Below are 14,939 nucleotides of genomic sequence, written 5' to 3' on the forward strand. Positions count from 1 at the left end.
AGACCGATCCACAGTCTCTTCCCCGATTTCATCGTTGGGGACTAAATAATAAAATTTCCAAACAGACTAAAGCTCTTGCATGTACACACAAACAACCAACTTAGTACCATCTCAGTTTCACGGTTCTCTCCCCTTGTTTTTACATAGACCTTGATCTTCTGTTGTGGGGCACTGGCACTTGGAGACAGACAAGCATGTGTTTTATTACAGCATTATTGTATATAATGGCCATATTCTCTGCCTTGCTTTTGGGGCTTGCTGAGAGATATAACTGCTTATTTGAAGTAGTGGTGGCAAATAAATAAAAAGCTAATGATTCCCCACGCTGTCTTAATGAATTATCAGTGACGATAGGCATCGGCACTACTTCACAGGCCTTACACAATGCCTTGGACTGGCTATGTCCCTCTCTATAGACTTGGGAGGTTGAAATCACTGCCACTAGCTCTTCATAACAATTTCACTAGTAGACTAGTGGTGTGTACTGTGGTCTCTAAGTTTGAGGGATCTTCCTTACACTATGTAACATAATTAAATTCCAACCTAAGCACCCAGAACCACATCTCCAATGGAGGAAGGAGAAAACAGAGCTAGCAACCCCTCTGCAAGAGACATGAAGGGACCTCAATGCAGTCAGAAATATGATGCAAAACCTATATGATGCAAAACTCATCAAACCGGGTGTATTTCTTCCTGATTGAACGGAGAATAGCTCAGATACACATGAAAACATGAAATGACCATGGGAATCGCATTTTCCTTTAAAGGTGCATGCACTATGCAGAAATCACTCCGCCATTTCCTGGTTGCTAAAACTCTAATTTCAGCTTATGTGATAAAATAAGCAAGTATTGTACCCAATGTTCCCTCTAAGCTGCACGCGTGAGCTTATAAAATAGAAATATCAGCCTATGCAGAGAAACACGAGATGGAACGTTTTCCCTGTTAGTTAACACTATCAACGTTTCTGTAGGAATTGTGATTGAATCAATGCAATATTATTCCATTTCAATGCAACATACTCAAACAAAACAAACTACGAAAGACTTAGTTTGCAAAACTAACTATGCAAGAGATTTTGTTGTAGGCAGAGTGCATCGGAGTAGGATTCTATTGCATTGACAGGCACTTACTCTACACAGACCCTGCGCACCACTACCCATTAGAGCTGCACTAGGTCTATATGCAAATATGGATTTATGCCCTTCATTTTGAACTGGACTGTTTTACAGCATGAGCGGTCGCAATTATTATGCACTGGTTTTGAGATCAAAGTGAGAGCTGCATGTAGCCACGTGTGCACATTTGTTCAAATTCGTTGTTAGTTAGTGAGTTATTAGCCCAGTTATAGCAAATATTTTGTTAGAAATGTGGGATTGATTGCTTCCTACAAGAGCATAAAATAAGAATATTTCTAGCCATCTTCGAAAAGCGATTCAAGTAAAGAGCTAATTTATATGTCTTAAAAGGGGCAGTGTTGTATTTTGAGACAGGCTTGAATAAGCTAAGTAGCCAATAGGCAGTGGGGAGCCTAATTTGTCTGATTCTCTGTAATAATGGTATGGGAATAATAATGCTTTTAATTTTGTGAAGTGGTTTCTTGCATCAAACAACACGACAAAATGTTCAGTCACCTCTATGTCTGAAGGACAAGTCGATAAACAGGTTAATGTCAAGCACTGCATGTTTTTTCAAATGTCTCAGGGAATGTAGGTCGACATTGAACACCACACATTGGCTGCTACTGTAGGCTGAATTATACACTACATGACCAAAAGTATTTGGACACCTGCTCGTCGAATATCTCATTCCAAAATCATGGGCATTAATATTGTGTTGGTCTCCACTTTGCATGCTATAACAGCCTCCACTCTTCTGGGAAGGCTTTACACTAGATGTTGGAACATTGCTGCAGGGATGATTACATTCAGACACAAGAGCATTGGTGAGGTCGGGCACTGATGTTGGGCAATTAGGCCTGGCTTGCAGTTGGCGTTCCAATTCATCCCAAAGGTGTTTGATGGGGTTGAGGTTAGGGCTCTGTGCAAGCCAGTCAAGTTCTTCCACACCGACCTCGACAAACCATTTCCAGTGTCCAATGGTGGCAAGCTTTACACCACTCCAGCCGATGCTTGGCATTGCGCATGGTGATCTTAGGCTTGTGCGTGGTTGCTAGGCCATGGAAACCCATTTCATGAAGCTCCCCGACAAACAGTTATTGTGCTGGCAGTTTGGAACCCGGTAGTTAGTGTTGCAACCGAGGACACATTTTTACGCGCAATGCGCTTCAGCGGTCCCATTCTGTGAGCTTGTGTGGCCTACCACTTTGCGGCTGTGCCGTTGTTGCTCCTAGACGTTTCCACTTCTCAATAACAGCACTTACAGTTGACCGGGGTAGCTCTAGCAGGGCAGAAATCAGACAGAACTGACTTGTTGGAAAGGTGGCATTCTATGACAGTGCCACGTTTAAAGTCACTGAGCTCTTCAGTAAGGCCATTCTACTGCCAATGATTGTCTATGGACATTGCATGGCTGTGTGCTTGATTTTATACAGCTGTCAGCAACGGGCGTGGCTGAAATAGCAGAATCTACTCATTTCAAGGGGTGTCCACATACTTTTGTATATACAGTATAGTGTATAACCACTATTGTCACGCCCTAACCATAGTAAGCTGTTTATTATCTGTGTTGGTTGGGGCGTGATAGTGACTTGGGTGGGTCATCTAGGTGAATCTGTATGTTTATGGTGGCCTGATTGTCTCTGATTGGGGATCATATTCAGGTAGCCATTTCCCCATGGTTATTTGTGAGATCTTGTCTACGGATAGTTGCCTGTGTGCACCAGTAGCTTCACGTTTCGTTTGTGCTTGTTTGTTTTGCGGAGTTTCAGTTTATTAAAAATTTGTGGAACTCTACTCACGCTGCGCCTTGGTCTACCCTTAACGACGAAAGTGACAACTATTTCCATGTTAAAATGTCATGTGATGCATTTTCTCCATTGTTTTTTATGGTACTGTAGGCCACTATGGTAGACCTACATTATGAACCAATAGCCACAGTAGCCTACTTGGCCACTGTTAAAGCAGTCAGTTAAAACGGGTACAGCCACAGTGTTCACAGTAAACGCATTCCGGAAGTTATAATGTTCAAGTTTGCGCTCAGCAGACCTGAAATTTGCTCAGTGCAAAAGGAATTAGTGAACATTGATTGTACCATCTAAACCACTGTGAATGATAATTTTCCATAACCAAAGACATTGTATTTTCAGTTGTTTGAAGCTATTGTACAAAACCGAAAGTAAAAGACGCAAAAATGAAACTTAAGAACGGAAGTATAGAAATAGCGCACATAGAACATTGGTCAGGTCACCCAAAAAGTTACATATTGCAGCTTTAACACTGTCCATCTTTTAATTCACAGTTAATCAGTACAGTAGTATTTATTTGGAAATAGACACGCACCATTGGCAGTACTAACCCCCTCCCTCTCCTCCAGCTGTACCCTCCTTCCCCAATCTGCCCACCATGTTCATTTATTACCTTACCCTGTCAGCCACACCACAGATGTATCTCCCTGAGTTCTGTGCATGACTACATAAGGGCCTCTTCTCCTTTAATTGTGCTTCAGGTTAACATCAAGGATTCCAAGGACTCTAGAGACATAAGATTTGTCATGTTCTTCAAGGCAAGGTGACTGACAGCCACTCATGCACACAAAAACACTGGTGGGGAACCAAGGGTGTATTATATTAATGATCGGCAACAACCTTAAACAGTTGTAGAAGAATATCGACCTGCCTTGTTTGTTATAATTATCAGTTACAGAAGGACTAGAGCAGATCAATACTAGATATTAAATGTACCTAAGTTTATAATTCAACAACACGCCTAAGTTCTGAGGGAAGCACCAAGTCAGACTACTTCAAACTTGCTCATGTTCCATATTTTGGTCCACAACATGAAGTGAAAACTTTCCAGCATTAAGATACATGGATGATGTCCGTGTAAAATGAGAGCTGTGGAACTGCGGTGGCAAATATTCACTTATGTGAAGTACATAGATGAAATCGAAAGACAGTAAATAAATAAACATGCCCGGGCTTAGGCTAAATGTGTCATTTATTATATTTCTGAGAGTCAATGAAAACTGTGGAAGTAATCAAAAGCATTCTGATATGTGATGTATTCATATAATCTGTGCTACTGAGCCACTGCATGAGTGTAAACAAATAAAAGAGAAAATACATTCTGGAACATTAAATGCTAATACACATTCATATCTTATTGTGCACAGAGGCAGACCCTCATGAAGAGACGCAATTCAATGAACTCACACAAAGGCCTATTAGTCCACAAACAAGTATTTTAATTATAGTAAGTGGTACATCTTTGTAAATATCTTGATATAGGCTTAACATGTCTCAGGCTTAGGTCGCTCCTGGGGTCAATCATCTAGCATGGCCTTGTGAGGTGGAAACACGAGAAGAGACCTGGACCTGGAGTTCACTACCAGTTTTAAGAGTCAGCTGACTTTTAAATTAACTTTACTTAGCAATGGAATAGATTATAGTTTTGACTAAGGGAAAAACATGACTTTAAAAGCATCTTCAATTACCTTCAATTAACTGTTAATAAAAAATAATTAAGATGAACCCCTAGCAAACCTGCTTCCTAAATAACTAGCCGGAACAACACACTTATAACATAATCATCTTAAATAATTAGTCATATAATGTCAATAACTTGATGACAACTAAAATGTATTTGTTCCCCTCTGACTATGTGTTTCCATGCTCCATCCCTCCCTACCCCCTATCCCCTTGATCCACTACTCTCTAATCTCTCCCAGTCTCTGAGACAGTGTCTCGCATGGACTACCACAAGATGAGCGCCAGGATTGAAATATACCATCATGTTGAGACAGCGGTGGGCAGATGGCTGACTAATGTCTGCCAGAGGATTGAAATATACCATCATGTTGAGACAGCAGTGGGCAGATGGCTGACTAATGTCTGCCAGAGGATTGAAATATACCATCATGTTGAGACAGCGGTGGGCAAATGGCTGACTAATGTCTGCCAGAGGATTGAAATATACCATCATGTTGAGACAGCGGTGGGCAGATGGCTGACTAATGTCTGCCAGAGGATTGGCAGCTCCATTGTGCGGAGTGTGACTGCCTCTGTCTACCAAGTCAAAGGGGGTTTGTCCTAGTGAGACGCGCATGTGTAAATGTCTGAAAGACAACAAATCACCTATGTCGCCTTGACAGGTTTTCGAAACAGCAGAACAATATTCCTTCTGCTAACATCTGCAGTCAAGAACATTCCTCTTGACCAACTATCTTTAAAAAAATTGTTTAGACATTCCATTCCATGGAGGCACATTTGGGATTGATGATACTCCAGAGAAAATGAAGACCACAGCCTCTTAACAAAGTCTCTGCTCACAAATGCAACAGCCCCAAAAGACCTAACCATGACAACCAATAAGTTTAGGAGCTGAACATTCAACCAATAAACAATGATTAATATTACTTATTAATTACATCCCAGGGCTGCATCTGTGGAAAACTGCCAAGTTAACGGCATGATCGCCTAAAAACGAACTTGCCTTCGGTTGAATACTCAGATTGTATCCATAAGCATGCAGATCATTTGTCAAGCTCACACACAAACACACCACCTGCATTCCATGGTTTGTCAGCTAATATGTCTCCCCAGGCATTTCCATGCTGCTGTTATAGCTGGTGCTTTTCCCGGCAAAACTCATTATGAGGAGAAAGAATTAGAGGCAAGTATCTGGGTAAGGCACAAAAGTGAAGGCACTCAAACAACTAATTATAATAACCTGACACAAGTGAGTAATTTTGCTGTCTGAAAACGAGGCGCAAGGTCTGAGAGAAGCACTTAAGAAGAATGGATTAGGCTGGAGGCCAGTACATAGACACATTACTATACAAAATGGAGTTTCATTTTTCAGGGTTTTGCACTTAAATAGTTCTACGTATTTTTAACTAGAGGTGGAAAGGGAAGAATTACAACACATATATGGATACAACTCAAGACCTAGGTCAACATGAAACCTTTGTCTCATATCTGTCAAAGTGCTACGCATGTGTATAACACATTTCTAAACTTTATACAGTAATCATCTGTCATTAATCATACTGTATATGGCATAGCAAGTTAACTATTACAGTGAACGCAGATCTGACTTAGAGCAGCAGATCTAGGTCATGCCCTAACTAAAGCCTTTTTTATACAGAAAAAATATATAAACGCAACATGTAAATTGTTGGTCCCAGGTTTAAAGAGCTGAAATAAAAGATCCCAAATTTTCCATATGCACAAAAAGCTTATTTCTCTCAAATTATGTGCACACATTTGTTTACATCCCTGTTAATGAGCATTTCTCCTTTGCCAAGATAATCCACCTGACAGGTGTGGCATATCAAGAAACTGATTAAACAGCATGATTATTACACAGGGGCACCTTGTGCTGGGGACAATAAAAGGCCATTCTAAAATGTGCAGTTTTGTCACACGACACAATGCCTCAGATGTCTCAGGTTTGCTGACTACAGAACTACAGTAATGTCCACCAGAGCTGTTGCAAGATAATTGAATGTTCATGTCTCCACCATAAGCCGCCTCGGACATCGTTTTAGAGAAATTTGGCAGTACGGTCCAACAGTACAGCTCATCTCCTGCACTGAGCTGCAGTGCAGAATTGGAAACAATGTCCATGCAGGACCTGGGAAGCTCTATCCTGGACCCACCTCCAAGACCTACTCCACTGGCTAGCTCCTCACCAATCCCACAGAGCAGCAGCAGAAGAAGCAGAGGTGTGAGAAGAAAGGAGAAAAGAGCTGCAGACTCAGCCCTTGACACATCATTCGCAAAGACATTGCAGATGATTGAAGACTGATCTCAAGATCAGGAGAACGTCATGCACCGAGCCACCAGCTTGTCCCAGAGGTAAATAAATAATCATTTCAGACTCTCCTCCTTTAGTCTGATCCCTTTTCCTCACTTCTGTAAATCATCTCCACAGGGCCCTGGCACGTATTGCTGATTTCATGGATGAACTCTCAATAATATTCCGGGAGGAAATCGATCACCAGCTGCATGAGTTCGTGCATGACTTCAAGAAGAGGACATGGACCGAAGGACTGGGACTATAACTTGTTTAGGACTCCCATGTGGAGCAGCGGTCTAAGGCACTGCATCTCAGTGCAAGAGGCATACCTACAGACCCTGGTTTGATTCCAGGCTGCGCACAATTGCCCCAGCGTCGTCCTGGTAAGGGTTTGGCCGGGGTAGGCCATCATTGTAAATAAGAGTTTGTTCTTAACGGACTTGCCTAGTTAAATGAAGGTCAAATAAATTAAAATAATGTTGTTGTTCAGACATCTCAAGAGTCAGACACTAGACACTTACATTTTATTCCATAGAAACTTTTTTTTTCACCTTTATTTAACCAGGTATGCTAGTTGAGAACAAGTTCTCATTTGCAACTGCGACCTGGCCAAGATAAAGCAAAGCAGTGTGACACAGACAACAACACAGAGTTACACATGGAGTAAACAATAAACAAGCCAATAACACAATAAACAAATCAATGACACAGTAGAAAAAAGAAAGTCTATACACAGTGTGTACGAAAGGCATGAGGAGGTTGGCAATAAATAGTCCATAGGAGCAAATAGTTACAATTTAGCAGATTAACACTGGAGTGACATATGAGCAGATGATGATGTACAAGTAGAGATAGTGGTGTGCAAAAGAGCAGAAAAGTAAATAAAATAAAAACAGTATGGGGATGAGGTAGATAGATTGGGTGGGCTATTTACAGACGTATTGTGGTTTATTTTCAGAGCCCAGAAGCAAGAATAAAGGTTTATTTGTGACCGACCGGCTTGATTTGGTCTTATGTAGCAAAATTTGAAATTGTATTTTTTTTTACATTGGATAAAAATAGACTCAGAGTTGGAAAATGGTATATCATACACTGCAGTTGAGAAACACTGGGAAGGCAATTCTGATTTGAAACTTGATAAACTTGTAACCACATTGTTTTTTAAATGGCCCTTGAATGTTTTGGTACACCTACTGAAGAGCTATTCTTTGTCTACAATCATTCAGCATCATTCACACCCTCTTAAGCCTTAGCCCAATCCATCTCTTTAAGGATTCACATGTGAGGCCATGTGCTATACAGAGTGAGTACGGTAGTGTACTAAACAACCAAGACTAAAGGCTGGTTTATACCTCATCTATCGACATGTCTGTAGACAGTTGTGCAGGTCATGTTTTTCTTCACATTATCGTCTCTAGTAAACACACACTATATCAAATCAAATATAAGTTTATTTGTCACATGCACAGGGTACAGGTGTAAATGTTACAGTGAAATGGTTACTTGCATAGTGGTGTCTTTTGTTAATAAATGTAGCCATCTAGCTAGCTAGCTAAACAATGAACCATAATCCCAACTCAGAACATTACTACCCTGCATGAATCTGCTGGTAGCTAAATCTAACCAACTAGCTGGGTTCAATGTAAGCTAGCTAGCCAACATTAGACTATAACTAGTAATGCAAATGGCTCTGAGATACCAATAATATTACTATACAGATTATACCCGTAACGTAACGTTAGCTAGCGAGCCAGCTAACAGTACACTTTAACTTGCAATGAAAATGACTTTGACAAAATTATAAAATGTAGCAAGCAAGACTCTCTTACCCATATAAACTCAGCAAAAAGAGAAACATCCTCTTACTGTCAACTGCGTTTATTTTCAGCAAACTTAACATTTGTAAATATTTGTATGAACATAACAAGATTCAACAACTGAGACATAAACTGAACAAGTTCCACAGACATGTGACTAACAGAAATGGAATAATGTGTCCCTAAACAAAGGGGGGGAAATCAAAATCAAAAGTAACATTCAGTATCTGGTGTGGCCACCAGCTGTATTAAGTACTGCAGTGCATCTCTTCCTCATGGACTGCACCAGATCTGCCAGTTATTGCTATGAGATGTTACCCCACTCTTCCACCAAGGCACCTGGAAGTTCCCGGACATTTCTGGGGGAATGGCACTAGCCCTCACCCGCCGATCCAACAGGTCCCAGACATACTCAATGGGATAGAGATCCGGGCTCTTCGCTGGCCATGGCAGAACACTGACATTCCTGTCTTGCAGGAAATCACTCACCGAACGAGCAGTGTGGCTGGTGCATTGTCATGCTGGAGGGTCATGTTAGGATGAGCCTGCAGGAAAGGGCCCACATGAAGGAGGAGGATGTCTTCCCTGTAACGCACAGCATTGAGATTTCCTGCAATGACAAGCTCAATCCGATGATGCTGTGACACACCGCCCCAGACCATGACGGACCCTCTACCTACAAATCGATCCCGCTCCAGAGTACAGGTATCGGTGTAACGCTCATTCCTTCGACGATAAAAGCGAATCCGACCATCACCCCTTGTGAGACAAAACCGCAACTCATCAGTGAAGAGCACTTTTTGTCAGTCCTGTCTGGTCCAGCGATGGTGGGTTTGTGCCCATAGGCTACGTTGTTGACGTTGATGTCTTGTGAGGACCTGCCTTACAACAGCCCTACAAGCCCTCAGTCCAGCCTCTCTCAGCCTATTGCGTACAGTCTGAGCACTAATGGAGGGATTGTGCGTTCCTGGTGTAACTCGGGCAGTTGTTGTTGCCATCCTGCACCTGTCCCGCAGGTGTGATTTTCGGATGTACCGATCCTGTGCAGGTGTTGTTACACGTGGTCTGCCACTGCAAGGACGATCAGCTGTCCGCCGTGTCTCCCTGTAGCGCGGTCTTAGGCGTCTCACAGTACGGACATTGCAATTTATTGCCCTGGCCACATCTGCAGTCCTCATGCCTCCTTGCAGCATGCCTAAGGCACGTTCACACAGATGAGCAGGGACCCTGGGCATCTTTCTTTAGTTTTTTTTCTCATAGTCAGTAGAAAGGCCTCTTTAGTGTCCTAAGTTTTCATAACTGTGACCTTAATTGCCTAAGCTGTTAGTGTCTTAACGACCGTTCCACAGGTGCATGTTCATTAATTGTTTATGGTTAATTGAACAAGCATGGGAAACAATGTTTAAACCCTTTACAATGAAGGTCTGTGAAGTTATTTGGATTTTTACGAACTATCTTTCCGGAGACAGGGGTTTTATACAAAAGCCCTCTTCTGTGTGTTCTCTTTTCGACTCCCTCCGTATAATTTGCAATCTACTTAGATATCATACTCCGCTTCCACTGGGCATTCCATTTATTTCAAAACTCAGTCCTCCAGACAGTGCAGAGCATTAGCAACACGTATGCAGTTCTTCGTGATGTCTTTCAAAATAGCCGCGTTAGAAAGAATCACCTACACATAGAGCAGCACATGTTATAGACAGAAGCATGCTACATGGAAGACCAATCCGAACTCATCTCTCATCACTCTCCAGGTTGGTAGCTGCCAGAAGGGAGGAGCGTGTCAGCAAAAGCGTATCTTACATTTTGTTCATGAGCTTTATCCAAGGAGGACATGTAGTTGTGTGGGGCCATATGCCTTCCCAATGTCCTTAGCCTTTTTAGGGGTACACTTGATTGGACAACCAAGAATCCTTATCTTTGCAACCATGATGCCGAATGCATTCTCTATGACTCTCCGACAACGAGAGTGGCAGTAGATGTAGGTACGCCCAGATTCATTCAGATGGACACCTGTGAATGAGAGGTAACAAGATAATATATATCAGATATAAAATATTGCCTATTTGGTATAAAGAAAAACACCATACCCTTTTCCAGGAACCACATTCCAAAAGCCTTGATAAAATTGCAATTCTTATATAGAGGTGCATACACGTATGCAGTAACAAGGAAAACTAGAAACAGAAAAAGTTTAATTTATTCCAGCATTCTATACCTGGATAAGGGCGCATGAGGACTTGGCATTGTGGTACCAGACAGGACAAGTGGCGGTGGTAAATTGAGGGTCATTTGCAGCAGTTTGGACCCAGAATAACTCTTGAAACACTCCACCATCACTCTCTCGGCCGTATGCCCCTACATCCACCATTGTCAACCTGTAGCCAACCTGCATCACACACCACACCATCAAGATAATGGGTGGGTGCCTTTGTAGTTGAAGTAGTCGCTGCCGGCTCTGGCACGGGCCCTGATCTGGACATGCTTTCCATCAATTGATCCAACACGGATGGATAATTCCAGAGCCCCCAAAAGTCTTGGGCAATCGTGGTCCACTGATCGCCTGTAGGAAAGACAACAATGTCGGAAAGGCTAAAAGGAGAGGCTACAAAGCTTTGCAGACCTCAAATACAATACTGAACACAGTAGATTAACCCATTCTGTAGCTGCTCGCCACAGCCTGCTGTGAACTTCCAGAGGTAAGAACCCGTAACATCACCGACAGTCTTTCAGCAACATCAATTGAGGAACGGCACGTTAGAGCATGATTGATGAAAGGGGCAATGCAACGCACAAGACCATTGAAACGGCAAGCAGACATCCTGAAGTGCACATAATGCTCCTCATCAATGGCGCTCATGTGTTAGACCAGCATTGCAAACTCCCCATCCGTAGTTCTTTCTCTGTTGAGTGGTCGCACTGACAATCTACTCCATCTGACTCCATACCTCACCTACTACAGTTGAAGTCGGAAATTTACATGCAGGTTGGTCAAATACACTTAAACTCAGTTTTTCACAATTCATGACAATTAATCCCAGTAAAAATGCCATGTCTTAGGTCAGTTAGGATCACCACTTTATTTTAAGAATGTGAAATGTCAGAATACTAGTAGAGAGAATGATTTATTTTTGCTTTTATTTCTTTCATCACATTCCCAGTGGGTCAGAAGTTTACATACACTCAATTACTGTTTGGTAGCATTGCCTTTAAATTGTTTAACTTGGGTCAAACGTGTCGGGTAGCCTTCCACAAGCTTCCCACAATAAGTTGGGTGAATTTTGGCCCATTCCTCCTGACAGAGCTGGTGGACAAACCTGGTGAGTCAGGCTTGTCGGCCTCCTTGCCGTTACACGATTTTTCAGTTCTGCCCACACATTTTCTATAGGATCGAGGTCAGGGCTTTGTGATGGCCACTCCAATACCTTGACTTTGTTGTCCTTAAGTTCTTGTGCCACAACTTTGGAGGTATGCTTGGTGCTGCCAAACACGTGCTTCACGGCTGGGATGGTGTTCTTTGACTTGCAAGCTTCCCCCATTTTCCTCCAAACATAACGATGGTAATTATGGCCAAACAGTTCTATTTTTGTTTCATCAGACCAGAGGACATTTCTCCAAAGTACGATCTTTGTCCCTGTGTGCAGTTGCAAACCGTAGTCTAGCTTTTTTTATGGCGGTTTTGGAGCAGTGGCTTCTTCCTTGCTGAGCGGTCTTTCAGGTTATGTCGATATAGGATTTGTTTACTGTGGATATACAGTATGTACTTTTGCACCTGTTTCCTCCAGCATCTTCACAAGGTTCTGTGCTGTTGTTCTGGGAATGATTTGCACTTTTCGCACCAAAGTACGTCCAGCTCTAGGAGATAGAACGAGTATCCTTCCTGAGTGGTATGACGGCTGCGTGGCCCCACGGTGTTTATACTTGCGTACTATTGTTCGTACAGATGAACGTGGTACCTTCAGGCGTTTGGAAATTGCTTCCAAGGATGAACCAGACATGTGGAGCTCTACAATTTTTTTCTGAGGTCTTGGCTGATTTATTTTGATTTTCCCATTATGTCAAGCAAAGAGGCACTGAGTTTGAAGGTAGGCCTTGAGAATCATTCACAGGTACACCTCCAATTGACTCAAATGATGTCAATTAGCCTATCAGAAGCTTCTAAAGCTATGACATCATTTTCTGGAATGTTCCAAGCTGTTTAAAGGCACAGTCAACTTAGTGTAAGTAAACTTCTGACACACTGGAATTGTGATACAGCGAATTATAAGTGAAATAATCTATCTGTAAACAATTGTTGGAAAAATTACTTGTGTCATGCACAAAGTAGATGTCTTAACCCACTTGCCAAAACTATAGTTTGTTAACAAGACATTTGTGGAGTGGTTGAAAAATGACTTTTAATGACTTCAACCTAAGTGTATGTAAACTTCCAACTTGAACTGCATATGTGTTGCTAGGTACATCAAATCTTGTAGATCCTGTGAATTGGCAAAACTTTTTCTCACCAGTCAAGCGTCTCTCTGTGCACTCTATTTTATTTTCCCACGCGTCTCTTCCTTTTTTGGGTGTGTCGTCACTTACAAGTTTGGCCATAAATTGCTATTACCAGCTATTCGCTATCTACTGTCCCGGAGTCATGTTGCCGCTTTCACCCCCTTTTTTGTTTTTCAAGCGACCGCCTTTGAAGGGAGTCTGCGAGCACACTCTTTTGGTTCACCTAGCCGAGTTCGCCTAGCCGGCAGCAGAAACAAAGCATGTCGATGACTTAACCACGCACCCTTGAGGGGCCCCCGTGTTGAGGGTCAAAGTAGAGGATATGTTGTTGCCTACCCTAACCATCTAGGGGCGGCCCGTCAGGAAGTCCAGTATCCAGTTGCAGAGGGAGGTGTTCAGTTCCAGAGTCCTTACATAGTGATAACCTTGGAGGGAACGATGGTGTTGAAAGCTGAGCTTTATTCAATGAACACCATTCTCACATGGAGAGGTTGAAAATGTCAGTGAAGACACTTGCCAGCTTGTCAGAGCATGCTGGTAATTCGTCTGGCCCTGCATATTTGTGAATGTTAAAATGTTTAATGGTCTTATTCACATCAGCTACGGAGACCGTGATGACACAGTCATCTGGAACAGCTGGTGCTCACATGCATGGTTCAGTGTTGTTTGCCTTGAAGCGAGCATAGAAGGCGTTTAGTTTGTCTGGTAGACTAGCGTTACCGGGCAGCTCGCGGCTGAGTTTCCCTTTGTAATCCGTGATAGTTTGCAAGCCCTGCCACATACGACGAGCGTCAGAGCCGGTGTAGTAGGATTCAATCTTTATCTCAGTGCCGATGTTGCCTGTAATCCATGGCTTCTGGTTGGGATATGTACGTACGGTCACTGTGGGACGACGTCGTCGATGCACTTATTAATGAAGCCGGTGACTGATGTGGTAAACTCCTCAATGCCATCGGATGAATCCCAGAACATATTCCAGGCTGTGGTAGCGACACAGTCCTGTAGCTTTGCATTCGCTTCATCGGAACACTTCCATTTTGAGCGCGTCACTGGTACTTCCTGTTTTGAGTTTTTGCTTGAAAAGGAATTAGGAGGATCGAGTTACGGTAATATTTGCAAAATGGAGTGAAAGGGAGAGTTTGTTGGCATTTCTGTTGGAGTAAAAGTGAACTAGAAATATTTCTATGCAGGTCACTAACGTGGGGGAATGTTGGCAAATGAGTCTTGTTCTGGCTTCCTGAGAGGGTAGCCTCTAGCCTGACACCTGGAAAAGAAATTAGCAGTACCTTCACCCCCTCCTCTCCTCCCCCCTCCCCTTCTCCCACCCTCTCCTCCTCCCCTCTCCAGAAACAGGGTGCATGAGTCAGAAAGGGAAGTAAAGGGGTTACACATAATGAATAGGTGCTGCATGCCTCTAAGACCAGGAGGCATGAGAGAAGAGGCATACTTTCCACTCAGACAAACCCATGCACCACCACCTTACATCTCCATAAAGAACACAATGATAATAGGAAAAGACAGAAACCATGCATCAACAGAATGTGTCTCAGAGTGGGTGTAGTGCTCATTGTCCTACCCACATAAACTCAGTTTGGTTCCTTCGACTGTAGACCTGACAGGGTTTCTCCTCTCCTCTCCTCCCCTAGTAAGACTATATTATTTCAGCTCTCCTGTTTGTCTTGCCATGCTAATGCAGGGTATATGCTAA

General features: G+C 42.7%; 1 protein-coding gene and 1 pseudogene across 1 annotated transcript in view; both read right to left on the reverse strand.

Annotated features, from left to right (window-relative positions):
- LOC110526490 (tetratricopeptide repeat protein 28) overlaps window positions 1-14,939 on the reverse strand; it is a 317,670-nt gene that overhangs the window by 258,529 nt on the left and 44,202 nt on the right.
- On the reverse strand, window positions 10,818-11,623 carry LOC149982829 (uncharacterized; annotated as a pseudogene).

Source organism: Oncorhynchus mykiss, chromosome 6 (genome assembly GCF_057628025.1).
Source record: "Oncorhynchus mykiss isolate SJ-2025 chromosome 6, ASM5762802v1, whole genome shotgun sequence".
Taxonomy (NCBI): Eukaryota; Metazoa; Chordata; class Actinopteri; order Salmoniformes; family Salmonidae; genus Oncorhynchus; species Oncorhynchus mykiss.